This window comes from Caretta caretta, chromosome 15 (assembly GCF_965140235.1).
Source record: "Caretta caretta isolate rCarCar2 chromosome 15, rCarCar1.hap1, whole genome shotgun sequence".
Taxonomy (NCBI): Eukaryota; Metazoa; Chordata; order Testudines; family Cheloniidae; genus Caretta; species Caretta caretta.
In genome coordinates, this window is record NC_134220.1 from 20,883,506 (window position 1) to 20,910,438 (window position 26,933).

The 26,933-nt window shown below is 41.5% G+C and overlaps 1 long non-coding RNA gene across 1 annotated transcript in view; it reads left to right on the forward strand.

Moving 5' to 3' along the window:
* LOC142069314 (uncharacterized) overlaps positions 1–26,933 on the forward strand; it is a 440,919-nt gene that overhangs the window by 129,676 nt on the left and 284,310 nt on the right. The window contains exon 2 of the long non-coding RNA XR_012665074.1: positions 15,932–16,000. This is a non-coding gene — a long non-coding RNA (uncharacterized LOC142069314). The remainder of the gene's footprint in view (positions 1–15,931; positions 16,001–26,933) is intronic.

Here is a 26,933-nt window from a genome sequence, read left to right on the forward strand (position 1 = left end):
TAAGAATCACAGTGCTTTGGCAGAAATGGGATTGGGGGAGCTTGATCTGGCTGTTTGTTGTTTTATAAAAGTAAAAATTAGTGAGATAACTATTCTCTGAAAACGGCAGTCTGATGGATGTATACTGTATTTTCATAGATGTATTTCAGTGCCTAAAATAGGAATTATTGACTACATTTCCCATTTCATCAGTGATACCCAATCCTAATTTGTGGTGTGACTCCATGCAATATCTTATTCTAAATCTGTTAATTTTCTTACAGATTCCAGTAAGAAGCAGAGACCACAATACAGAATTATACGTAATAGCACATTATTTGATGATTAAAGCTATTAGCAGTTTGTTTTAAGTAATCAACATTGGAATATTTATGCATGCTCTGTTAGAAGTGACAGCAACACAATATGCAGCTATCAAATATGATAAAATAACAAGTGCTTTGAGACACAGGCAATAAATAGAAGTTACAGTATTTCTTTCCCATAGAATGGGAAATTGTGATGCAATTAGATAGTTTCACCTGGCACAAGTCCCTGTCTAGAGCAGAATAATATTTTAGAGAGAATGTATTTGGCCAGCTTCAGCCCTAGTATGAAAAATATCAGTTTCTTTCTCAGAAATATAATGCTGTCCTCAAAAAAATAAAATTGTCATCTTTCACCTCTACATCATCTTTTCAAATACAAGCTAGATCTGTAGGAACCTAAACTCATTACCATATGGTGGTCTATGACTCATGGGTGGTGTGTATCATTTAAACTGAGGTAATTATGGGCTGCATCTACTCTTTTGTTAAAATTTTCTACTTATCCTCCCATTGGAGAGGGAGGAGGTCTTGTGTTTAAGGCACTGGGCTGAAATTCAGGAGATCTGGATATAATTCCCAGTTCTGCCACAGGCTCCTTCTGTGATCTTAGTCAAGTCACCTAAACTCTGCGCTACAGTTTCCCATCTGCAAAATGTGGGTGGTAATACATCCCTTCTCCTATCTTATGCATGATATATATTATTATTAAGGCTATGTTTTAGTCAAGAGTATTTTTAGTAAAAGTCATGGACAGGTCACGGGCAGTAAACAAAAATTCACGGCCCATTACCTATCCATGACTTTTACTATATACCCCTAACTAAAACTTTGGCCAGGGGGGCGGGCTGCGGGTGCTCTGGGGGGGCGCTCTGGGAGCGCCGTAGGTACTGGGGGGGGGTGTTGACCCAGGACCCCTGCTGGTGCTGGGGCAGAGGTGAGCGGCGGCGCACAGCCCGGGACCCCTGCTGGTGGGGGGAGGGGTGGCTGGCGGCCCAGGACACCTGCTGGTGTGGGGGGAGGCTGGCCATGACTCGTGGCTCGGGACCAATGCTGGTGCTGGTGTGGGAGGGCTGGCTCCGTACCCGGTTCCCACCGGCATGTCCCTGCAGCTCCAAGTGGGAGGCGTGGCCATGGGGGCTCCACGCACTGCTCCCCCCACAAGCGCCAGCTCTGCAGCTTCCATTGGCTGGGAACTGCAGCTAATGGGAGCTGCAGGGGCGGCGCCTGTGAGCAAGAGCAGTGCACTGAGACCCTGACCCCTCTGCCTAAGAGCTGTAGGGACATGCCAGTGGGAGCCCCCTCAACCCACAAGGTAAACGCCGCCCTGCATCCCAACACCCTGCCCCAGCCCTGATCCCCCTCCCACACACCCAAACTGCTGCTGCTGCTGGCCCGGGACTGCCCGAGGGGCAGCCCCTGAATCAGCCACACTGGCTGCTGCAGAAGTCAGGGAGGTCATGGAAAGTCACAGAATCCGTTACTTCCGTGACCTGCATGACAGACGCGCAACCCTAATTATTATACATTATATATACGCACACACACAGTTGTGAAGTTGTTAACTGAAAGTATTATGCCAGTCCCACAATTCTGTTCACCCATGTCAAGTATCCCACCATACTTTGCAAAGATCAATTCAGCTTTTCTATTAGAAAATTGGAAAGCTGTCAAAGACAAAATACATTAATGTTCTGCCATAGGTATAAACTTAGGAGATACCCTCATACCTATTAGTACCTGGAATGCTATGGCTGCAACAAAAGATGAGAGGTACACCATGGTATCTGAAAAACAAGTTGAAATTGGTAGGTGGAATTTTAGATGTGAGAGTTCTAGCTTGTAAACAACCCTATTATTAATAGAGGTAGTTTTGGGGGTGCCAGGAGAACTGAACCTGCTTCCTATATGGCTCCTATTACAGTAGTACCTAAGCATTTCAGTCTTGTATTTATCCTCCCAGTATCCTTGTGAAGTAGGGCAATGCTATTATCCGCATTTCACAGATGGGGAACGGAGGCACAGAAAGAACATGGTGATTTGTCCAAGGTCACACAAGCAGTCTGTGGCAGAACAGAAAGCTGAACCAAGGTCTCCAAAGTCCCAGGCTAACACGCTAGCCACTGAACCATCCTTCTCCTCAGTACATGAGACCAGCCTCATTATGCCAGCTCTTTTTTCAACTAGCTCACCCAAAGTATTCCTAAATGCACTGTGTACAAATGTGCTCTGCCTTTATTAGAAGGCTCAATTCTGTTAGGCCATCAACTCTGTAGATCCCTTAATTCGGTACTAATCAAAAGTGTCCCTGTGTGGACCAAATCTACAGTTGGTGTAACTCCATGTCAATCAATGGTGCTATGCCAGCAGATCATATGACCCTCATATTGCAAGTGTGACAAACACCAAGTGCCACGTACAGCTCAGATGATGGGCCAAGTCTAAAACACTGGAGTGGTTAGTCTCCCTTTAGGTGCTGAATGAATCAGCAAACCTCAGTTTACCTGAAGTATATTTTTCTCAGACTGACACTCTGCTGTTTCAACCAGAGCTCTTTGATACCCCTTTGTTTTTGAATGACTAGTTCATGTTGTTTCAACATCCTTGTGAGAGAGAGAAAGGTTAGGATAGTAATGTTCCATCTCCGAGATTGAATGATATCATTGGAAGGATAATTAACTCATTCTAGGTTCACAGGAATCATTGGGTCACAGAAATTAGTGAAGCTGAAATCATCTAAATTCCCTCCTCCTACCAGATGCACTGAGATGTAAATGTAGGGCAAAGCATTGCCTATCAGCTGAATCATTTTTATTTCATCTTAATGCACAACCATTAAGAATGCCTACCTTTGAGAGCACTGGTATGATTACTGCTCCTAGCAATACTGTAACCATTTAGTGCACAGTACTGAATAAAATCTGTCCACAATTTTATCTTTAGGATCTTCATCTAACATACTGGTGGGTACTGGAGAAACCTCCAGTTCAATGCTAATTAGCTTAAAGGGAGTGTGAGGGAGTAGCCCAAAGGTTCCCTCAAATGGCAACATGGCTCAACATTGGGTCACAAGCTCAACAAAGATGTTTACGAGATAAGAAAGATCCAGAGAGCTCAGGACTCCATGTAATTGAACATGGCCAGGGTCTTGATTTAAAAATGTTAAGGCTATTAAAAGAGCTGCTATCTCCTATATCTGTTGCAGAGTTACAACCGAATCTCTCCATGATTCATTATGTAGATCAATACTTACCTACTCTGACTTGTCAGTAGCCATATCTCCTTTGAACAAGCTTTTATGTACTGCAGTTGTCAGGATTTGGGACTTACTTAAAGAAAAAGCCCTTTAGAAAGGGAAATAATTCAAGTTCACACTCAAAACCCACACATGCGTAGACTATAAACTTCTGCAGCCCTCGACGGTGAGCACTTTTAAAACTACAGGGCTATACCCACCAGGGGAGCTGCAAAATGGTGCTAAGGATGTACTGGGTACCGCCATCCCTCCGCTCCCACTTGCAGCTGCCAAGTGTCTGAGAGAAGAGCAGGATACTGGTGACCTGCTCCATTTGCAACACCCAAGATCTTCTGGAGGGAGTGGGACAGAATGTTCTTTTTCCCTTCCTGCAGCTCTGGTGGTGGTGAAGCTTAAAATGTGTAAGATGCCCAGTAGCCAGGGACTGATACAAAAGAATGAGCTCTGAGACAGGGTATTGGGAAAGAGCAGAAATGCCAGCACTTTCCCCCTTCCAAAGTGGTAGGGAGGAAAACAGGGTTCCTCATTAGAGGTGAAATTGAAACGCTCTCTGAGTTAACATTTATTCCATAGCCCCGAAAGAACAAATTTCATTTATCATTAACTCCCTTGCTGTTGAGTTGTCTTGCTGATGGCTTGAAAACAAAAGGCTGTGTGTCTGCGATGCTAAATTTTAACATCCAGCTTAATTGATATTTGTAGTGATTGTCTGAATACTTCACACCAGGGTATTCAATTGTCCTGATCTTTGTATAGTTTGATTTATATAAATTGAAGCTCCTCTTCCCTCTAAACACAAACATCCAAGCAATTGCAGGCCTAATTAAGTGAGCCCCAGCCTTTTGCAAAAGCAACAAGATAGGGATGGAGATGAAAAACTGAAACAGCAAATTAATGATGGATTGCAAGTGAGGGTGTGTGTTTGTGAGAGAGAGAGAGAGAGAATATATTTGCTTGGGCTTTTCTTCTCTACTAGCTCAGCCAGTGATCTGGGTATTACAGTAGCGCGTAGAGGACCCAACAAAAGTGGGGCCCAATTGTGCTAAGCACCATACAAACACATAATGAGAGACAGTCCAAACAGTCTAAACAGATGAGGCAAAGATATAATATAAATAGATAAGATGTGGGCAAGTAGCAGAGCCCATATAACCTAGAAAGAAAAGGAATACTTGTGGCACCTTAGAGACTAACAAATTTATATATAACCTAGGTCTCCTGATTCTTAGTTCAGTGTCCTATTCACTATACTGTACTTCCTCTCTAACTGACCTCCAGCTACATTGACTTGGATGTTTCATAGAGCTCTTCAAATGCCAGAAAATTTTGCTCACTGAATAAATTAAGGAGAACAATTAATTAAGTAACATATTAAACCACCTCTAATATCCTATACATGCTACATCTTTGGTGTCTGCACTTTCAATTAAAATTAATTAAAATCACAGAATGACAGAAATGTAGAGCTGGAAGGGATCTCTAAAGTCATCAAGTCCAGTCCTAGGTGCGGAGGCAGGATCATCCCTAACAGGTGTTTGTCCAACCTGTTCTTAAAAACCTCCAGTGATGGGGGCTCCACAGTCTCCCTTAGAAGCCTGTTCCAGAGTGTAACTATTCGTATAGTTAGGAAGTTTTTCCTAGTCTCTAACCTAAATCTCCCTTGCTGCAGATTAAGCCCATTACTTCTTGTCCTACCTTCGGTGGATATGGAGAACAATGGATCACCGTCCTCTTTATAACAGGCCTTAATATATTGGAAGACTATTGTCAGGTCTTAGTCCTCTCTTCTCAAGACTAAACAGGCCAAGGTTTTTTAACATTTCCTCCTATGTAAGGGTTTTTAAACCTTTTATCATTTTTGTCGCTCTCCTCTGGACTGTCTCGATTTGTCCACATCTTTCCTAAAGTGTGGTGTCCAGAAGTGGACACAGTACTCCAGCAAACGCCTCACCAGTGTGAAGTAGAGCAGGACAAATACTTCCCATGTCTTACATACAACATTCCCATGAACACACCCCAGAATTATATTAGCCTTTTTCACAACTACATCACATTGTTGGCTCATATTGAATTTGTGATCCACTATAATTCCCAGATCCTTTTCAGCAGTACTACCATCCAGCCAGTTATTGTAGTTGTACAATTATATTGTAGTTGTACATTTGATTTTTGTGCATTTATGATTTTGTGCATTTGATTTTCAGGGGGGAGAGTAAATCAGGAAAGTTCCCATCTCTAAATTGTCTAATCCCTGGCTCTGAATTCTATCATTTCTAGTGCTTTATGTAGTTCAATATAAAAGACATGCATATAGTGCAGCTGCTGTGATTTCAGGGGTTCATGGAAATAATGTATTTTGTCTTCATTTGTGGGGACTGGCATCTCCCAATTTCACTTTGAGTTTCAGCTTTAAGTGGAATCAAAATCTCAAGGTGAAGCTTGTTCAAAATAATTGACCACAACACTAAAGCATTAATTAGACTCTCAAAACTACAACTTTTCCACTTGAAAGGTGCAAGGACTGCTGTGAAACTGTTAATGCACCCATGATGAGTTTCAGGTTAGCAACAAAATCTGAAGGGAGGTGTGTTCCAGGCAATTTAGGTTCATAATAAAATAACAGATCTAGCTTTAAATGACTCTTCTTTTAATTCTTCAAATTAATAGACCCCAGGATATCTTCCATCTTTTCTAGGGGGATAATGAGATCAACCTTTATACTTTCAGGGGACATGAAAATCTAGTTTGAATTCTTGGAAGTATCAGTGGTCTGTTCAAGGATCAGCAGTTACTTGTTAAACAAGAAACAGTGGGCCAAATTCATCACTGGTGTAGATTTCAGTGCTGTTATACTACAGATTGAATTTGGCTCAGTGTTTTAAAAATATCAGAAAGAGGAGAGATGCAGAAGGAACATTATATGCCCCAGGGGAATTGATAACTGAAGAGTGCAAAAAAAAATCCTTAACTATGTCACAGACAAAGATCAAATACTTTTTCTGCAAGCTGCTCTTCAAGCAAGGGGCAGTTTTTTCAGGAGAGAATGAAAGAAATTGGCTTGACATAAATTTCTTAGAATTCCTAGAAATGCTGATAGAAAGTCAGAGGGAGATGGAAAAAAACTTGTTTATCTGAAAACAAGCAGGTTTCTAAAGCAATTGACTAAATTAATTTGGCCAAACCAGATTTGTCACAGACCCCTGCAGCCGATAAATTGGCACTAACAGCAACCATCAGCAGTATCACCTAATCCAAAAAGAACAGAACCCAATTTTTAAAATATATATATATTTTTATTCTAGCTATATTTGAATTGGTTACAGCTGCCACAATTCAGATCACAAATCTCCACCTTAATCTTGCAAACAAAGCAAACCTAAATAGTAATTCAGATGAACAGCCCTGACATTGTGTTACACGATGCATGTACATTTAGCCAGTGTACATTATGGCTCTTGGCTATGTGTTGTTTGTGCATCCACATGGCAGTGAGGGATCAGATCTGTGCTATTTGCCTCAACAACATTTCTACCTGACCCTTCCAAGGCTTATATATGGAGTCCATTGCTTCAACTTGCTGTTCCTACTCAACATATTGTCTAGCATGCATAACAATTAATTGCAGCTACAAAGTGATATTTATGGGTTTGCATAATGTCCTTAACACACCTTGCTAGCCACATAGGCCAGCAGCAAATGACTAAATCCCTGAGCAAAGAGGAAGCAGGGAGGGAAGTGTGTCTCAGAGGGTATGTGTACGCTGTATACTTCTTACATACACTACGTGCCCCACTAGCATGAGTATAAATAGCAGTGTAGGCAGTGAGGCACTGCTTGCGCGAGTAGAATACAGACAGGCCTGCACCCTTAAAGTACATACCCTACTTGGCCCTACATACCCAAGCAGCGCCTCCCCCATCCACACTATTTTCAGCAGTGTAATGTCATCATCTCAAAACTAAAGGCAATAAATGTGATTAACTTTGCCTGGAAAATATCATATCTTCTTGGCAAGTAAACACTTTATAGTAACTTTCAAAGGATTATAAACATAGAAAGGATTTTTTTAAAAAACAAAAGGAAATGTATCATATTTCAGGTACTGTCCGGCATTCAGTGCCACGTCTTCAGCTGGTATAAATCAGCCCAGCTTTATTAATGTCGGTGGAGTCATGCTGACTTTCACAGGGGAGGATCTCACCTTTTATCTGTATTCCAGGAAGCTTTTAGATATAAATGTATCCCTGTTCATGCTTTTAAAAAATCACACATAATTTTGAACCTAAGTGTGACCTTTTAAAAAAATCCTCTCTTTTTGTGACCGAGAATTTTTATTAAAAAGGAAAATAAAACTCATACAAGTAACCTTCATTGTTTAGGTTGAACCTACAGTGCTTTTCATTCAGCTGCTGCAAAACGAGTGTAAGTTAATTTAAAAAACACAAATTATTTTAAGAGCCGCAATGTTGCTGTTGTAATACCAACAAGCAAATAAACAGAAATGTCATGTTAATTTCAAGTTTCATTAGATACTGGGGAGAAAAATCAATGACTGCCTAATGGGAAAAGACTATTCAAGAGGAATTATGCCCTACACATAGTACTACAAGAGCTAAAGATTCTCTCGATAGAAGGGTGAATTTACAGATTTGAATAAGGATTCTCAATGCTTGAATCAATGAGTTGGCTTAAGGAACATGACTGAAAAATCAAAGGCAGCGTGGTGACATTTATTGCTCAGATGCTGCAATGCATGGGTTATAATGTACTATAAGGACCCAATCTTATGTCTGATAGAGATTGGGAGACTCTTACACCCATGTCAATTCCCATTTAAGTCAACGGCTTTTCGCACGGGCAAATGAAGTCTCCTGGGTGGATTTCAGACTCAGTTTTGAAATAGGGTTACAGATTTTAGTCCATGAAGAGTAAAACTTTTAGCCTGATGGATAGGAATAATCATTATGGGTAACTTTGAAATATGTGTTAACTACTTATGCTAAACAATCTGTTCCACCCTTGTATTTAACTGTGGCACTTTGAATACGTTTCCCAGACCTGAAGAAGAGCTCTGTGTAAGCTTGAAAGCTTGTTTCCCACCATCAGACATTGGTCTAATAAAGTATATTACCTCACCCACCTTGTGTCTAATATCTTGGGATCAACATGGCTACAACAACACTGCATACGTCTGCTCATATGAGTTGTGGTACAAGCATTAAGAGGCAAATCCTGCACCAAACCCCAAGTAGATGGACCCAACTCACAGGCATCAGAAGGTGAAGAATCCTCCCCACAAGCTGTACCAGAGCTGCAGTAGTCCCTAATGACTGCTGTGTTCCCTCTTCAGGGGGGAAAATGGCTGCCCCACCCCTAAGCTTTCTTTTGTAGCACTGCAGAAGGGAGGCCACGCATAACTGGACTTCACAGTTTAGGGTATGTAGTATATGAACCTGCCAGTAGAGTGCAAACATCTTGCCCCCTAGCCACATACAATGGAACTGCCCCTGTTCCATTGTCTCCAGAGCTATCTGTACTTGTTAAAATGTAGGGGATAAAGGCGGTGCAAGATTTGTCCTTAGGGACAGCTCATTGCTTACCCTCAGAGCAACAGGTCAAAAACTACCATTGCAATGTGAGGTTGAGACAAAGATAAAAACAGCATAATGAAGTATTAAAGCTCTTCAAGAAGGTGAGAAATTTTACACAAATGAGTAATGTGAATGGGCCTCTTCATGTGCTTAAAATTACTTGTGTCAATAAGTGTTTACAAGATCAGGACCAAAAAAACAAACAAACTTTATTTGATCATTAACAGTGCAGATCAGAGCCCCTTGTGCATTTCATAGAATCATAGAAGATTAGGGTTGGAAGAGACCTCAGGAGGTCATCTAGTCCAACTCCCTGCTCAAAGCAAGACCACCCCAACTAAATCATCCCAGCCAAGGCTTTGTAAAGCTGGGCCCTAAAAATCTCTGAGGGAGATTCCACCACCTCCCTAGGTAACCCATTCCAGTGTTTCACCACCCTTCCTAGTGAAATAATTTTTCTTAATATCCAACATAGACCTCCCCCATTGCAACTTGAGACCATTGCTCCTTGTTCTGACAATCTGACACCACAGAGAACAGCCGAGCTGCATCCTCTTTGGAAGCCCTCTTCAGTTAGTTGAAGGCTGCTATTAAATCCCCCCTCACTCTTCTCTTGTGTAGACTAAATAAGCCCAGTTCCCTCAGCCTTTCCTCATAAGTCATGTGCCCCAGCCCCCTAAACATTTTCTTTGCCTTCCACTGGACTGTCTCCAATTTTTCCACATCCTTTCTATAGTGGGGAGTGCAAAACTGGATGCAATACTCCAGATGTGGCGTCACCAGTGCCGAATAGAGGGGAATAATCACTTCCCTTGATCTGCTAGCAACGCTCCTACTAATGCAGCCCAATATGCCATTAGCCTTCTTGGCAAAAAGGGCACACAGTTGACGCATATCCAGCTTCTCGTCCACTGTAATCCCCAAGTCCTGTTCTGCAGAAGTGCTGTTTAGCCAGTTGGTCTCCGGCCTGTAGCAGTGCATGGGATTCTTCCGTCCTAAGTGCAGGACTCTGCACTTGTCCTTGTTGAACCTCATCACATTTCTTTTAGCTCAATCCTCCAATTTGTCTAGGGCACCCTGGACCCTATCCCTACCCTTCAGCATATCTACCTCTCCCCCTAGCTTACTGTCATCCGCAAACTTGCTGAGGGTGCAGTCCATCCCATCATTCAGATCATTAATGAAGACGTTGAACAAAACCAGCCCCAGGACAGACCCCTGGGGCACTCCGCTTGATACTGGCTGCCAACTAGACATTAAGTCATTGATCACTACCCATTGAGCCCAACAATCTATCCAGCTTTCTATCCACCTTATAGTCCATTCATCCAATCCATACTTTTTTAACTTGCTGTCAAGAATACTGTGGGAGACCGTATCAAAAGCTTTGCTAAAATCAAGATATATTGTGTCCACCGCTTTCCCCATATCCACAGAGCCAGTTATCTCATCATAGAAGGCAATCAGGTTGGTCAGGAATATCTTGCCCTTGATGAATCCATGGTGACTGTTCCTGATCACCTTCCTCTCCTCCCAGTGTTTCAAAATGGATTCCTTGAGGACTTGCTCCATGATTTTTCCAGGGACTGAGGTGAGGCTGACTGGTCTATAGTTCCCTGAAATCTCCTTCTTCCCTTTTTTAAAGATGGGCACTATATTTGCCTTTTTCCAATCTCTGGGACCTCCCCCGATCACCACAAATTTTCAAAGATAATGGCCAATGTCTCTGCAATCACATCAGCCAACTCCCTCAGCACCCTCAGATGCATTAGATCTGGACCCGTGGACTTATGCATGTCCAGATTTTCTAAATAGTCCTTGGCCTGTGCTTTCACCACTGAGGGCTGCTCACTTCCTCCCCATACTGTGCTGCCCAGTGCAGAAAGTCTGGGAGCTGACCTTGTCTGTGAAGACCGAGGCAAAAAAAGCATTGAGTACTTCAACTTTTCCACATCATCTGTCACTAGGTTGCCCCCCTCATCCAGTAAGGCTCCCACACTTTCCTTGACCTTCTTCTTGTTGCTAACATACCTTTAGAAACCCTTCTTGTTCCCTTCACATCCCTTGCTAGCTGCAACTCCAGTTGTGCTTTGGCATTCCTGGTTACATCCCTGCATGCTCAAGCAATATCTTTATACTCCCCCCTAGTCATCTGTCTAAGTTTCCACTTCTTATAAGCTTCCTTTTTGTGTTTAAGCTCACCGAAGATTTCTTTGTTAAGCCAAGCTGGTCGCCTGCCATATTTGGTATTCTTTCTGCACATGGGGATGGTTTGTTCCTGTGCCCTTAATAAGTCTTCTTTAAAATACAGCCAGCTGTTGTGGACTCCTTTCCCATTATATTAGTCTCCCAGAAGATCCTGCCCATCAGTTCCCTGATGGAGTCAAAGTCTGCTTTTCTGAAGTCCAGGGTCCATATCCATATTCTGCTGCTTTCCTTTCTTCCTTTTGTCAGGATCCTGAACTCAACCATCTCATGGTCACTGCTGCCCAGGTTGCCACCCACTTCTACTTCCCCTACCAATTCTTCCCTGTTTGTGAGCAGCAGGTCAAGAGGAGCACGGCCCCTAGTTGGTTCCTCCAGCACTTGCACCAGAAAGTTGTCCCCAACAGCCTCAAAAACTTCCTGGATTGTCTGTCCACTGCTGTATTGCTCTCCCAGCAGATGTCAGGGTGATTGAAGTCCCCCATGAGAACCAGGATCTGTGATCTGGAAACTTCTAATAGTTGTCCGAAGAAAGCCTCGTCTACTTCATCCTCCTGGTCTGGTGGTCTATAGCAGACGCCCACCACGACATCACCCTTGTTGCTCTCGCCTCTAAACTTAACCAAAAGACTCTCAACAGGCTTTTCTCCAGTTTCAGACTGGAGCTCTGAGCAATCATATTGCTCTGTTACATACAGTGCAACTTAATCCACTGTAATCCGAGAAGGTTGTTTCTTAGAGAACTTTTGGTTTTTGAAAGGGATATAGCAGCCATACCTAAGGCTTTGCATTTCTCATCAGTGGAGAAGATTATAAAAAGCAGAGGTGAGTTTTCCTCAACATGTGCCAATGACAGCAGGCTGTGAAGGGAAGAATAATATCATCATGTTTTCATTTAAAAATTTAAAATACCTTTAAAAGTTACTACCTATGTATGTATCCATTAGTGCCTAGTTTAATGTGAAACTACAACATTAATTTAATTTCTTTAATGATATCATAAAAGATTAATATGACCGCTGCTATGGATGGAAGCTTCCAGATAAGCTGTAAAGCCTGACTGCTAAAATTGTGTAGCTTCTTTCAAAGGATTATTTTTAAAAAACAAAAAACAGTTCAGAATATTTCTAATTCTAAATGACACCTTAAGTTCATTCTCCACACAATAAATGGGGGGGAGGGCTTGGGCTCATTCAGGAAGAGGCTGCCAGGGACAGGGCTGGTCTGGTCTGGTCTGTGGGTTCCCCCCCAGGCTGCTCCTGTTAGGCCAGGACCTCCAGCCACATGGTCCAGTCTAAGGCCTCTGCACATGTGTTAATGTACACACTGTGTGCACCCAGCTGATGTGCATTAAGAGTTTGTTAGTGCACTTTGATCTGGTTGCATTTCAAAGAGGACTAGATTAAGGAAATGTTAATGCATGTCAGGGTGCACATGGACAGTTAGTCAATACCCTTGAAAGCTAGTGTGGGGCAGGTCACACCCCATCTTGCTGTGAATCTGCTGCCCTAGGCAGCTGCCTAGCTTGCTTATGCCTAAGGCAGCCTCTGTGCATAATGTGTTTGAAAAGGCACCACTCCCTCCTGCCCTTGCACCCTATTAGCACCACCACTGGTGAGGAAACTGAGGCAGAGAACTGGATGTAGGCCTTTATTATTTTGTCTAGATCTGTATATTTCTTGTGCAAGCTGAAGTAAAGAGTGACTGATTTGGAGGGAACCTTTCCCAAGCTTGAGTTTCTGTGTGTTTCACTAGTACATATCCCTGGAGAGCTGAACTCCCACAAGGCAGGAAGTCTGGCAAAGGCCGTGCTTAAGCTAGTGGGGAGTCAGCACTGGTCCTGAGGCCTAGGGCAGCTGGGTTGTTTGGTCCCATTTTGGTGAAAAGGTAACAAATAGAGCCTGTGCCCAGGAAACATGCCGGGGAGACCAAGAAAAGACAGTGCTGCAGCCTATTCCGACCAAAGGAAGTATGAGAGCACATGGGTCTAGTGAGGTGGGACCCGAACACAGCAGCCTGGTGAGTGTCCAGCTGGAAGAGTGTTATCAGGGCTGTGTGACACAGTAGTGCCCACATTGTGCTCACCGCTGCTTAGAAGACACAATCCCTGCCCCAAAGTTCTTTCTGTCTAAGATGACAAGAGATGGACAAAGGCTGTTTTCCTTGTAGGTGTCCTGGTTGAAGTGGATTTTGAAGAAGGAGAGATTATGTTCTTCTCTTTAATCATGTTAATTCCCATTAATGTTAATGGGGGTGGGGATTTGTGTGTCAGGATAGATACAAACACTGACGTGTTTGAAATATCTACATTCCATGTTTCTTTAAAATGAAAGAATCTTGAATGCAGACCAACAACTAAAGTGATTGTGTCCTCTATCAACAAACTCTGTGTATTCAGTTTCTCTTCCTTACCGTAACAGCATCCACTGGTGTCATGTGATAGGATGTTTAGCTTTTGTTAGGTGTCCCCTCTTTTAGGCGACTGAAGCCAGGAAAACGAAAATGAGTCTTTTAGCACCCATAGTGTGTGGAACTGAGAGAGTGATTTTCCCAAGGTCATGCAAGGAGCCTCTGCCAGAGCTAAGCATTGATCCCAGATATCCCAGTTCAGTGCTTAACTACAAGACCGATCCTTTCTGCTCAGAGACCATCCTTCCTCTGTTGGTCTTTTCCCTGTAGTAATGGGAGAGTATTCCAATGTTTTCTTTCCGTTTGAGGAGGAAGAGCCATCACAGACATTGGATGGGAGATGCTATGAAAGTGTCGTTTATGATGATGATGGAGAATGTTAGACTGTCTGTCTAGTCCGTTGACAATCTATTTGCAGTCATTATTCTTTCATGAATATTCATAAAGGGTGTAGCGATAGAAAGTATGGTAGCTGTCATCATTTCTGCAGTTAATCACACATTTGGATTCTGCTGGTGGTAATGGAAATTAAAATTCTCAAACTGATTAGAACAAGGTTAATATCCATTAATCCATCCATCCATCTATACATTATCCCTGTAGCTATCTATCCTGTTGAGGTATTTAAAGGCATTCATCTGTGCCTTTGAAACTAGAATAGCTTATATTCTTTTTAGCTTAGTTTGAAAAGGCATGAACTCCTTAAAATATAAGAATATTTATTAATGGAAAGGATTTGCTTGAGTATAGAAATTAATTTCTAAATCTTTTAAATATAGAATTGATGCTTCGCAGGCAATCATAAGTATTTAATAGCTTTCCACTATAAAGAAAAATATCCCTACTGGACTGACGAAAGAGAACAAGTTGTTTGCAGTGTTGCTATAGCAGTGTTGGAAGATTAGGTCAAAACATGTCTGAGAGATAGAAATTTCATTTGAATAAGATCAATATTTATTACTCAGTTTTTGACAGAACTGTAAACTGAACTTCTTCAAAGTTACCGTTTAACTGACTTCGTATTTCTTCCTTCCCATCCCTTGTGCTGTAGCATTTATTGATAGTTTTTTATTAAGGCACAATCTTGGGGGGAAAAGGAAGGTGAAGCACACTTAAATTTCATGATCAGCTGCCATTAGCATAGGGTGATATAGAGTGTCTGCCTGACCAGACATCTGTTCCTGCTCCTCTTGTCACCTTACATCTGTTTCAGAAAGGCAACGGATTTGCAGCAGAATTTGGTGCAAGTGAAATACTATATTTCTTGAGTTTTTGTTTGTTGTTTAGAACTGTTGTCAGGGAGGAAACAAGAACGATGGTGGCAAAGAGTGGTTAAAAACATTCCCTGCAATGTAATTCTGTTGTATTTGAATAGACACTACTGTGGCATTGATTTGAAGTACCCTTCAGAATGACTGTTCACCCTTCCCATAGCCCTGAGAGTCCATTTATTTCACACATCAATTACACACTTGACATTTTAACACTGTCTCTCTGATTTTAATGGGTTTTAGGAGCTGCATTATGATTAGGAGAAATGCTTCATTCAGGAAAGGGGAGGCCAATCACTTACATAAAGAACAGAAACATAAATTGCAAAAACATTTTTAAAAATGTAGCTGAACTCAAGAAAAACATTTAAAAATACTTAGAGAATCTCAGTCTACGAAGATCTGTTTCCCTTGTGTATGTCCAAAAAAGCGGGTGGTGTTTTTGGATCTCCACCATTCAAAATAAGATTTCCCCCATAGTTATTGCATGCTGCAGCCGTAATCATCATATCAAGGACAATTCAATGAAACCAGACTGTGTCTGAGATTGCTGCAAATGTTCTAAGTTAAAGAAACATGCAAGTGGCAGTCTGATATTTTGATAGTTCTCCCCTGTCATCAAGTTTGAAGTGTCAAATGTATGTGATTAATACTTTAAATAACCTGTTTAGCCCAAATGATTAAAATAAAGTATTTATGCTAGGATTGGGGGGGGGGGGGTTGACAAAGTATTTTCAGTTAGCAGCAGTAAGTGCAGATCAAAGGTAGCTTTTCATTACGGGAAAGGTGTTTTGGGGTTATTTGAGGTTTTGAATGCTGTTTTAAGTTATTTGAGTCATAAACACTTCACAACCCAGCCATTGTAGTAAATCTCATTGATGGTTTCTCTAACAGCTGACTTGCGGCAATTTTACTACTGACAACAGGACGTGGTAACTGGACATTTCTCCTCTGATGCGTGAGGTAATGTACGTTTTTAAGTGAAAATTCAATACACTGTGCAGGGCTTAGTAAAGACTGGAGAAGGGAAAGCTTCGCAAAACTAGCCTGTTCAAGTTAGCTCCCACCTGAGCACAGGGGGCAATGAGTCATCACTGAGCCTGACTACTTGAGGGCTCCACGGCAATCCACCAGGGCTTAGCCAATCCACAGACACAGAGCTTCAGCAGGTGAGCCCAAGGCCCAATGAGAGCAGCCACTCTCATCTCTTCAACATTGCTATCTCACTGGGAATGTCCCCTGCCACGTGGTGGTTCTGGCAGACTGTTCCTGCTCCATCCCAAGCCCAGCCCATTCTCTCTCCTGGCCTAGCCTTGTTTTAACCCTGTCCTTGATTCTTGCTCTGACCCCTGGCTCTGGTCCCCAGCCTGAGCACTCGGTGTGACCGCTGCTGTTCCAACCGCTTGGCCTGACGGCTACTGTTTCATCCACTTCTCAGTTTGACACAGGGAGACCATAACCCAAGTCAGTGAGATGCTAAAGAGTGGAATAAGGTCCCCACTCTCCTTGTTTATCTTTTGCTCTCTTTCAGTCCCCTCCTTTTTTTCTTTCATAGTCATTGTGTAATACAGGGGTTCTCAACCTTTTTCATACTGTGACCCCGTGTTCCGCAGAAAAAGAATTGGGACCCCACTCCCACCTTAATTTTTTGAAGAAAACAAAGAGAATGTTTGTGACCTCCTGAAACATGCTTTCCCCCTCTCACCCAGCCCTGGCAGAGTCCCTTTCTATGATACCTGTGGTTTTATTGTTTGTACTCAGTACTGAGTTCTGTCTTGTATGAGTTTGGCTTCCCATTTCCATGGCAAGATTAGGTGACCCATAAAGAATTTGGAGAAAGGAACAGCTTTTAGTGGACTAATTATTTCTATAACAAAAAATTAAACTCTATTTTAAGGAGTCTGCGGAAGTAATCCAGGGGCCATTAGTAAGTTGAGATAATCATAGGAAGTGGACCTTTTCTGCTACATTTGAGTAATTACTCCACCTTCTCATATAACTAATTGAAAACAAATTTACGTTAAGTGCCAAATATCCATTTAATTTATATTGCACTGGTATTTGGATGCACAAAGATTTTATACTGCACTGTACAAAGATGCACACTGCCTGCACCTTGTGAAAATATAACCCACAAATTGGAGAGGGAAGAGAATGAAATATTATTAAATCTTGGTGGCATTTACTTTCTTACAGCTCCCAGCTCTGAATTCATGTTCAGTCCTCCCTGTGCTGCTTCATCTGTGTTGTCTGTAACTTACGGAATAAGACATAGACACTGTCCGTACAACTGTTGCATTTTTATAACTTGAAAGTCATAATTTTGAGTCCATATTCTGTTCATTGATTTTGCATGATGTCTTCAGATATGCATGCACAATTCCCATCAAAATCAGTGGAAAGTGGCATATGTTTGAGGGCAGGAGCTGACCTTATATACATCTAACGTGTAGCATGTGTAAATCTCTTTGCATACTGGTATATTATACTGTTTACACAGTGTTTGTGGCGATATTCCCATGGATTATGTTGTCTAGTTTATGTATGGGGCAAAATCCTATCTACAGACCCAAGTATGTACCTCTTATTGATTTCAATAACAGCTGAAGACGGAATTAGAAGTTAATGAGAGGAGTGTGCATGTGTGTATTTGAAGACAGAAATTGGTCTATAGATTATTTAACTGACATCTCTCAAGTTATTAGAACAAAGAGAATGGGAGAGGGGAATAGATTTTTTTTACTTTTTATCACTTTATAGAATTATACATTTCTTCCTGATGCATGTTTTTCTCCCTAACTGACTATAAAGCTGACAAAGGCATGCTTTGTACTGTCTCCCAGTAGGAATTTTTGCCTAGAGTAACTGATTGAAAGAAGCAATATTCTATAGAATTATTAAATGTGCAGTGATGCAAACTGGGTATTGGACAGGGGATATTGTCAAGACCTGCTCAGACTGGTTCTATAGAACAAAGCAAGAGAATGTAGCCCAGTTATAATATATGCGCAGTATGGACCCGATTCAGTAAAGCACTTAAGCACATGATGATAATACTTAGCTCTAAAACAGTTTCTTTCAACAGCGATTTACAAAAGGAGATGGGTATTGTTATCCCTGTTCTACTGGTGAGGAAACAGAGATAGAGAGGAGGGAAAGGCTTGCCTAAGGTCACTCAGTATGCCAGTGGCAGAGAGAGGAACAGAGCCCAGGTCTTCTGAGTCACAGTCTAGTGCTCTGTCCACTACACCACACAGCTGCATGTGTATATAGCCATGCATACATTTAAACACATGAGTAGGCCTATTGACTTCATTGGAACTAACTCTATGGTTAAAGTCATGCACATTACCTTGCTGAACTGGGGCTATAGAGAGATGGGGGAAGATAGACAAAGAGGTATGCGATCCTTATGTCTATCTGGCTCTCCTGTTAAATAAAGAGTTTTGAACAAATCAGAATTTTCAAAAACTTGAACCCTAAAATTAAAAGCCAATATTGTAAAAAGCCAAACATTGTTATTAAAATTAAAACTGTAAAGCGATCAAGAAAAAGGGATGGAAACCCATCATGCAAGATAGTTCATTGTCTCTGTCAGTCATGAGTCAATACACATGTACTCTGATGGTCAAATATTCATTCTGCTTGATATAAAATCAAGCATTTTTTAAAAGCCAACCTTCAATTCTCAAAATGTGTTTAAAGTGATACAATCAGATATAGAATTATTGATATTCAGTATCCAGGGTCTGGTAAGAGATGTCATAGTTTCCATCTGCAGGCAATTGCAAATGATCAGAATTGTGTCTTAAGTAATGACGGATAAGCCAGATTGGGCAGAATAACAAGCCACCCAAACCTTTCACTGAACTGAAACAACAGAGTCAAGTGTTTTCTAAGTTCTAGGTTGTACCCTAACTGCACACCTATGATGGGGCATAGTGGGGATTAGGAACCTTTCTCATGCCCCTGTGTTATATACTCTAGCCTTGGGTCCATGCACAGCCACTACTCCCCTTCCCAGAGCAGATGGAGGGGTAATGAAGGATGGAACCTTTACTCTGCCACTCCCCACAGGCATCAGACAGTAGCAAATTCACTACCCTCTGGAGCAAGCGGAAGAACAAGAAGGGAATTGTAGCATTCCTGGGGTGATGCACCATCCAGTATGCTGTCCCTTACTATGGGCAATGTCCTTGTGGCACAAACTAGCCCTAAATATGTTTTACTGGACTCAAACCAGGAAGTCTTAAAAACTCTGTTCAAATGAAGAACTCTGGTCTTTAAGATTTCCAGCTTTGTCTATTGTCCCTAGAGGTTGGTTACCGAATCAAACAGAATCAAACATTGGAAGCTTTTGAGATTGGCTCATCACTAGTGTTAAGGCTTTATAGATGGATGCTGTACAGTTACTTACTTTTCAAAGGTCTCAATGTATGGCTCTGATTCAGGAAAGCATCCCTATTCAGGAAACCATTTACACATCTGCTTTACTTTGAAGTCAATTGGAGTTAAGCACATGCTTGAAGTTGAACATATACGTAAGTGCCTTCCTGAATACTCTTCAGAGTGCATCTTAAACGTTTTAGGAGAGATTAATGGAACAGTAAACATCATGAAATGTCCTTGTTGGTTATTAACCAAAGGACTGAAATATACTGTTCATAGTTGGTTTTTTTTATTTAAGAGTAAACTTGGTTTGTCATTCTTCTTTACCAGAGGCCTGATCCCATGTACACTGAAATCAGTGGGAACCTTTCCATTGACTTCAGTGGAGACTGGACCCAAGCCCAAATGTCCGTTGTTGGTAACTGTAAAGAGAAGCTAAATAAAGATAGGGGGCAGCAATCTTCCATGACTGCCCCTTAAACATGCTACCAGGATATCAAGAGAGCTCTGGGTAAAAAGTCTTAGTCCTGAAAAATTAGGCAAATAACAAGAGGCTTGTTAAGTGTTGCCATAATTCATCTTTAATTTTCCCCTCCAGAACTCAAAAAACACTCTCTCGCTATAACTGACTTCATTCTGCAGAGCACCTGGTACAGATACAGGGTATAAAAGGTAGGAGTGAGAATAAAAGAACAAGGGTTAGTTTTTGTTCCTTAACAAGGGGTTCTCTTCACCTGATTTCAGGTTTTGTTAAATAACCAAAAATTAGCTCAGATTTCCCAGAAGGTTTATGAACCTTTCAGCAAACACCAGTCAACATCTAAGTGATTTTTGTTTTTAGTTTTTTTTTTCCCAAAAAGAAAAGGAGTACTTGTGGCACCTTAGAGACTAACCAATTTATTTGAGCATGAGCTGTAGCTCACGAAAGCTCATGCTCAAATAAATTGGTTAGTCTCTAAGGTGCCACAAGTACTCCTTTTCTTTTTGCGAATACAGACTAACACGGCTGTTCCTCTGAAACTAGTTTTTTTTTGTTTGTGAAACTGGAACTCCTAAGTGAACTAAGTCTGATGTGATATTTTCTTAATTCTTGAGGCCTAGAATACAATACAAATATGTAGGGTAACCAGATGTCTCGATTTTATAGGGACAGTCCCGATATTTGGGGCTTTTTCTTATATAGGCACCGATTATCCCCCCACCCTGTCCCGATGTTTCACATTTGCCATCTGATCACCCTACAAATACGTAACAATTATCTACCAGTCTGTGAAAGCCTGGATGGGTGGAAGAAAAGATTTCTCAGCTTCTCCACTGCAGTAGCCATATATAATTATACTGATTTATATCCTTAAGAATTATATCCTTAAACCCTACATTACAAACACTCCTATCTATGGAAAAACCACAGTATCTCTGAAACTCATCAACGTTAATCAATGCATTTTGCTTCTGTCATGTTGCTAGTCCCTTGGTGGCTTTTAGCATACAAGATCGGTGCTACTGGTTCTCTGACAATTCTTACTGCAAATTCTGCAGCAATTTCTTACTGCAAATTTTAATCTAAATATAATGTACTGAACACTTTCTTTAACACTAAATTTATGGATCAGGGATGAAATTGGAATGCTAGTCTCTGAATTGTGTTAATTAATTCTGAAATATTTTTGTTTATCGGGACAGTTGTATAGACAGATTTCGTGGTTGTGTTGTGAAGATCTTGTTCTCGTGCGTGCTTTTTAACATTTCACAAGTAGTATCCAACAAGGAGCCCTTTGAGCTCTGGTGGAATTATTACGTTGCTGAGCCTCCCCTCCTGAAGAGAACTAGAAAAGATTCTTAGAAAAGATTCTGGGGTCAGATTTCAAGGTTCTTGTTCACACATTGATTATTACTTTATGCCATAAGTGGTACCACTGGTCAAAATTTACTAACCATGCTCACATTGAGTAATACCTGTGTCTGCTAGGAGTTCCATTCCGATCCAAGAGACCTTGGATGCATCAGAATCTAGACTGTAGGCTTCCATAGGGCCACTTGCACAGTAAGATGGTATTCGTCATGAATGAGTGTATCAAGAATCTGGCCCATTTTAATAAAAAGGACTATAGGTGTGACTGACTTCACAGTACTTAGAGTTGTTGTAGCCGTGTTGGTCCCAGGATATTAGAGAGACAAGGTGGGTGAGGTAACATCTTGTATGACCAACTTCTGTTGGTGAAAGACACAAGCTTTTGATCTATACAACAGCTTGAAAGCTTGTCTCTTTGACCAACATAAGCTGGTCCAATAAAAGATATTACCTCACCCACCTTGTCTCTCTGCACAGTATTTACTCAGGCAAAACTGTCATTGATTTAGTCATGCAGAATCTGACCCAAGAATTTCCTACTAGGGTCATGAAAGTTGACTGGGCTGCTTTCAAATGGTTGCATGTTGTTTATATATATATATATATATATATATATATATATATATATATATATATATAAAGTGCCTTTTCCCTATTCTGTTATGCATAGCTCTATCTTATACCTGGACTACAGAGTGAGAGGTCATGTTAAAGTCCCATTCCAGGTGCTTAGCTCTTCCTTTCAGACTGAAACGTTCCAGGCCTGGCTTCTCTTTATGTAAAATTTGAGCTAAAATGGCTCAGCCTGTTTTGAGACTGAGGAAAATGCAAATGCTTACAGCTGGATTTTCAAAACAGCTCAGCACAGAGTGTGAGACAGTCCCTATCACAACGAGCTTGCTGTTAAATAGACAAGACAGACACAGACTATTATTATTATCTCTTTTATGAATGGGGACTGAGACGCAGAGAGGTGAAGTGATTTGCCAAAGGTCCTATAGTATGTCTGTGGCAGAGCCAAACATTGAACCTAGTTCTTCTTACCCCCAGCCCTGGGTCTTAGCTGCAAAACCATCCTTCCTATTGGAAGTATAGCTGTAGTTTACTAGTTCAAATTGTAATGACTCTTTTTTAGTCTTATATTTCTAAAACAACTTGGCCTAAAAATTCCACATTTCATTTGTTGTGTAGCTGTTGCTGAGGAATAGTGCCTTTTTAGTATTTTTTGATAGCATTGGTTGGGGGCGGGGAGGAAGAAGTTAAAAAGATACAAAGAGCTCTTTTTAAGTGAATCAAGAGCAGTGTTTATAATCCAAATATTTATACAGCCAATCTTCCTCTCCACAAGCATTACACAACACATATATTTAGTTAATTTTGTGGAGTTGGTTTTCTATCCACAGACTTAGATAATATTGGTTTATGTTGTTTATCCAGTCACTGAGCCCTCTAAAATGTGAACTATACATTTCAACTCTTGCCTCTTACATCTGCCAAGTCTGGGAATTTAGACTTTAGAGCTGCCAGTGAACTCAGAGGACAACCTACATTTGTGTAATTGGGATGTGAAGGTCAGAGGAGAGGGAAAGGGGGAAATAATTCCAAACCCCACTCCATAGCTGCTTTGTAGCCACTACTTACAGTTATAGGTCCTCAGTAACTTTTGCTCTGGTTTTACATCTCCACTCCAGCGGGGGAGTGGCTGGTCCTAGATCCTGTCCAAGATCCACTGAGCTTACTCCCATCCTTTCCTGGGGAGAGACTGGTCCACTCCCCTGCCTCTATCAGCGCAGTGCGCTAGAGATGCTTACTCCCCCATGGCCACCCCTCCAAAGAGGAGCCACTCCAGTTCCAATGCAGCGAGCGCCTTGTGCACTGTAGAGCTGGATTTACCCCATAATGTTAACCGATATGATAAATGGCATTGAACCCATTTAATAAAAACCAAGAAATTGGTCCCTGTAGCCATGCAGTTGGTCTCATTGTTCACAAGTAATAATAATATCTGTAATAAACACCGAGAGAACTGCCTGGCATCTTGAAGGCGACGTTTTATTCCCAAGCAGCAGTGCATTTTTCTCATCCAGCGACTGAAACATAAATAATTTAAAAAGTAATTCTCCTTGCCATTTATTTAGGACTAAATACTGGGAGGGAACTCTGGTGCCCATAAAAGTCAGAAACAGATCACATGGTCAAAGGAAAGCCATTGAACAGATCTGTCAATGTCCTTTGCTCCCAACATACATCATCCCTGCTATTCCAGCCTTGGACTTTTCCTGAACATAGACTGACTGTGCCAATTTGGTTTGTGCAGCATCATTATTTATTACTTGTATTGCGGCGGAACTCCAGTCACAGGCCAGAATGCCGTTGTGCTAGAGGCTGTACAAACACAGAAACAGTCTCCGCCCCAATAGTACAATCTATATATAGGACAACAGGTGGATGCAGACAGGTAAACAGGGGAGCACAAGGAAACTGTGGGATGCTATTGGTCCGTCTGACAGTGTTGGTCAGCTAGCCTCCAAACTTGAGCTAGGTTTGCACAGAGTATTGTTTACCAGGTGATCGATATTTTGCCCGAAACTAGGGGCAATATGTAGTTGCACTGCTCCAGGGGCAGACCAGGAAATGGACACTGAGAATCAGAATGATCTCTCTGATTCCTCTTTTGCTCCAGAAGTAAATGGCTAGGAGTTCGTACCAGGAACAAAGTACTTCCTCCTCCACACAGGCTCAGCTGCGCTGGGCAGCATGTTTAGGGTTCCCTACTCAAACCTTTTAAATCCCTCGTACTCCCCTCTATGGACTTGTTGTCTAAGTCTAAGTAACAGTCTAGCACTCTGTGACTTTGGAAGCTGACAGTTACTATGCAACATTGATATGGAACTACTGCAGAGCAGCTATTGGAATCTAGGCCACACATAGCCCCTTTCAGCTTCCAAGTTCACAAAGGGCTAGGCGGTACTTGGATGACATGCCTATGAGAGGAATTAACACGCACACTGGGCTACACTTCTAAAACATATCATGATGTTTAATGACTGCAGGGGCTCAGGAACTCAGTTACCCTCTGATCTGAAAGATGGCAGCACAGCCACCCTAACATGCTCAGTCTCAACGCACAGGGAAACCGCCACATATTCCAGGTGTTCCTCAAAGATGGGCCAGGGAAATCCTGACCCACCACTACCTTGGTGACGGTTTAAGATGTGAGTGGATTTCAGCCCAAGTTGGTATGGCCGCAGGTACACCAATGCAGCAAAGACATAGTATTCTTTCCATTCACAGTATTAATCTATGATTAGTCAGGAGATAAATTCGATCCAAAATATTAGAATGGATTTTTTAAAAATCATCCACCCCTTTATACTATGAACAGCTGCAGAAGCCTCTCCACCACCATCACGTCCCAGACCAAATCTATATACAGTGCAGGACAGCCAGCTTGAAAACTTTGTTACTCAATTGAGCCCTAATTGCAAATAATATGAAGTGAAATAATGCTCTGGAAAGAGGTGCAGAGCTGTGGTTTTATGTTTGCTTCATGCAGTGGTGGTTCATATAAGGAAAACTACACCTTTGCCATCATGGTAATTGTGTGTCTCTCTTTTTTTTAACATAATTCCCAGAGTTCAGTACTGTATAACATTTGAGTTAAGCTATTAAATTAATCAATAGTGTCACTGCAGATTGTTTTATTAATTTAACATAATATGAGAGGGGTGGGTGAGGATGTGGAATGATTCACTTTGACGCACAGTCATAAATTAGCACAGCTAACTCTTGCTTGTGTGTAATTTTGCACTTCAGCAGAGGATTGTAAACTATAATTGCTTAGAGACTGAACGGCAACAACATGATGTTACAGAAACACACAGGTTCAGTGGAGTCCTTAGTGCAAGCAGTAACAGTTGTGTTAGGAAAAACACTAGCTGCCACTTGTTGATGTCCTTAGAAAAACACCTGCTTTGGGGAATGAGTTATATGTGAAATGTAAGGTTCTGAGGATCAGAGAAAGAAGCCAGCATATACCTCTTATCTCCCATCCTTGGTCTGTTTTGCTAACTCAGGGCCAAATTATTCCACTCTTACTCACATCAAGTAGTACTTTACACTGCAAAGAGCCTCGGTGAAATTAATGGGGCTATTCAGAAGCATGGTACTATTCATTGTGAGTATTGGTGAATCTGGCCCTTAAACTGTAAACTCTGTAGGGCAAGGTCTGTTTCTCACTATCTGTACATACAGTGACGAGCATAACTGGGTCCCGATATCAGTTGGTGCCTTTAGGTTGGCGCCTTTGGTACTGTACTGTTAAAAATTGGAGAGGAGGGATGGTTCAGTAATTAGGCTGCTACCCTGGGACCTAGGAGACCCAGACTCAATTCCCTGCTTCGCCATGCCAGTTAGTCTATCTTTCTGCTTTGGTTTTCCATCTGTAAAATGGGAATAATAGTACTGGGCTGTCGTGAGGATAAATTCATTTAAATAAGTTTTTGAGGTACTCAAAATACACGACCCCCAGTTACCGTACTAATTACCTCAAATTAGAGAGGGATTACCATAATATGGCTACTATATATAATAATTTATTAATACTGTTGTTAAGGTTCTCAATTCAAAATTCATCTAGTATTGCTCCAAATGCTAGTCTCAAGATTTTGAGGACCCCAAGCTCCATCACAGGTCAGGTCACATGTAGCTGAAGGGGATGCATTGGGGAAATGGCTGGCATGGCTGAATGTTAGCCTGGTTGCCTCGATCCCCAGATGGGTAGGGTGCTGTTGCTATAAAGCATACACCATATTTGAAGCAAGCCGCAAGACTCCACTTCCAGATCAAAAATGACAGAACCCAGTGATGTGTGGGGCTATTTCATTGTTACGCTGTGTGTCAAAAAGTAGCGATGTTCAGAATACACAGGGCTTTCTGTTTCTAATCAGTCAGTGCCCTTTGGATGTTCTGCAGAGCTGTGTTGCATCTGCATGGTATTTACATTTTAAATTGCATGCTATGTGCTCCCACTCGCTTATTTTAATTTCTTAATCTCCTTTTCATTATTCTCATTTCCTGACATACCTTGTGCTACTTTTCTCCTTTCTAGCCGTTCAATTCTGTTTTCTCCTCAGCCGTGTTTACTTCCCCATTTATTTCACATCCCTTTTCTGTAGGCAGGCATGTACATTTCAGTTCCTCTCCCTATTTGCAGATTAGCTTGGGTTTTTTGTTTGTTTGTTCTTTCTTCTTTGTCCTCTTTTAATCATTATACATTGCCAGGGGAGATGGGAGGAGGGTATTTGTTGTGCTGAACCTTTAGCATTTCACGGTTTATTTTCATTGATGCAGCTGCTCATTAAATCACAAACCCCTGGTTACTTGTGGCACCTTAAAGACTAACAAATTTATTAGAGCATAAGGTTTCATGGGCTACAGCCCACTTCATCAGATGCATAGAATGGAACATATAGTAAGAAGATTACATATATACATACAGAAAAGGTGGAAGTTAGCAACAAACTGTAAGAGGCTAATTAATTAAGATGAGCGATTATCAGCAGGAGAAAAAAACTTTTGTAGCGATAATCAAGATGGCCCATTTAGACAGTTGACAAGAAGGTGTGAGGATACTTAACATGGGGAAATAGATTC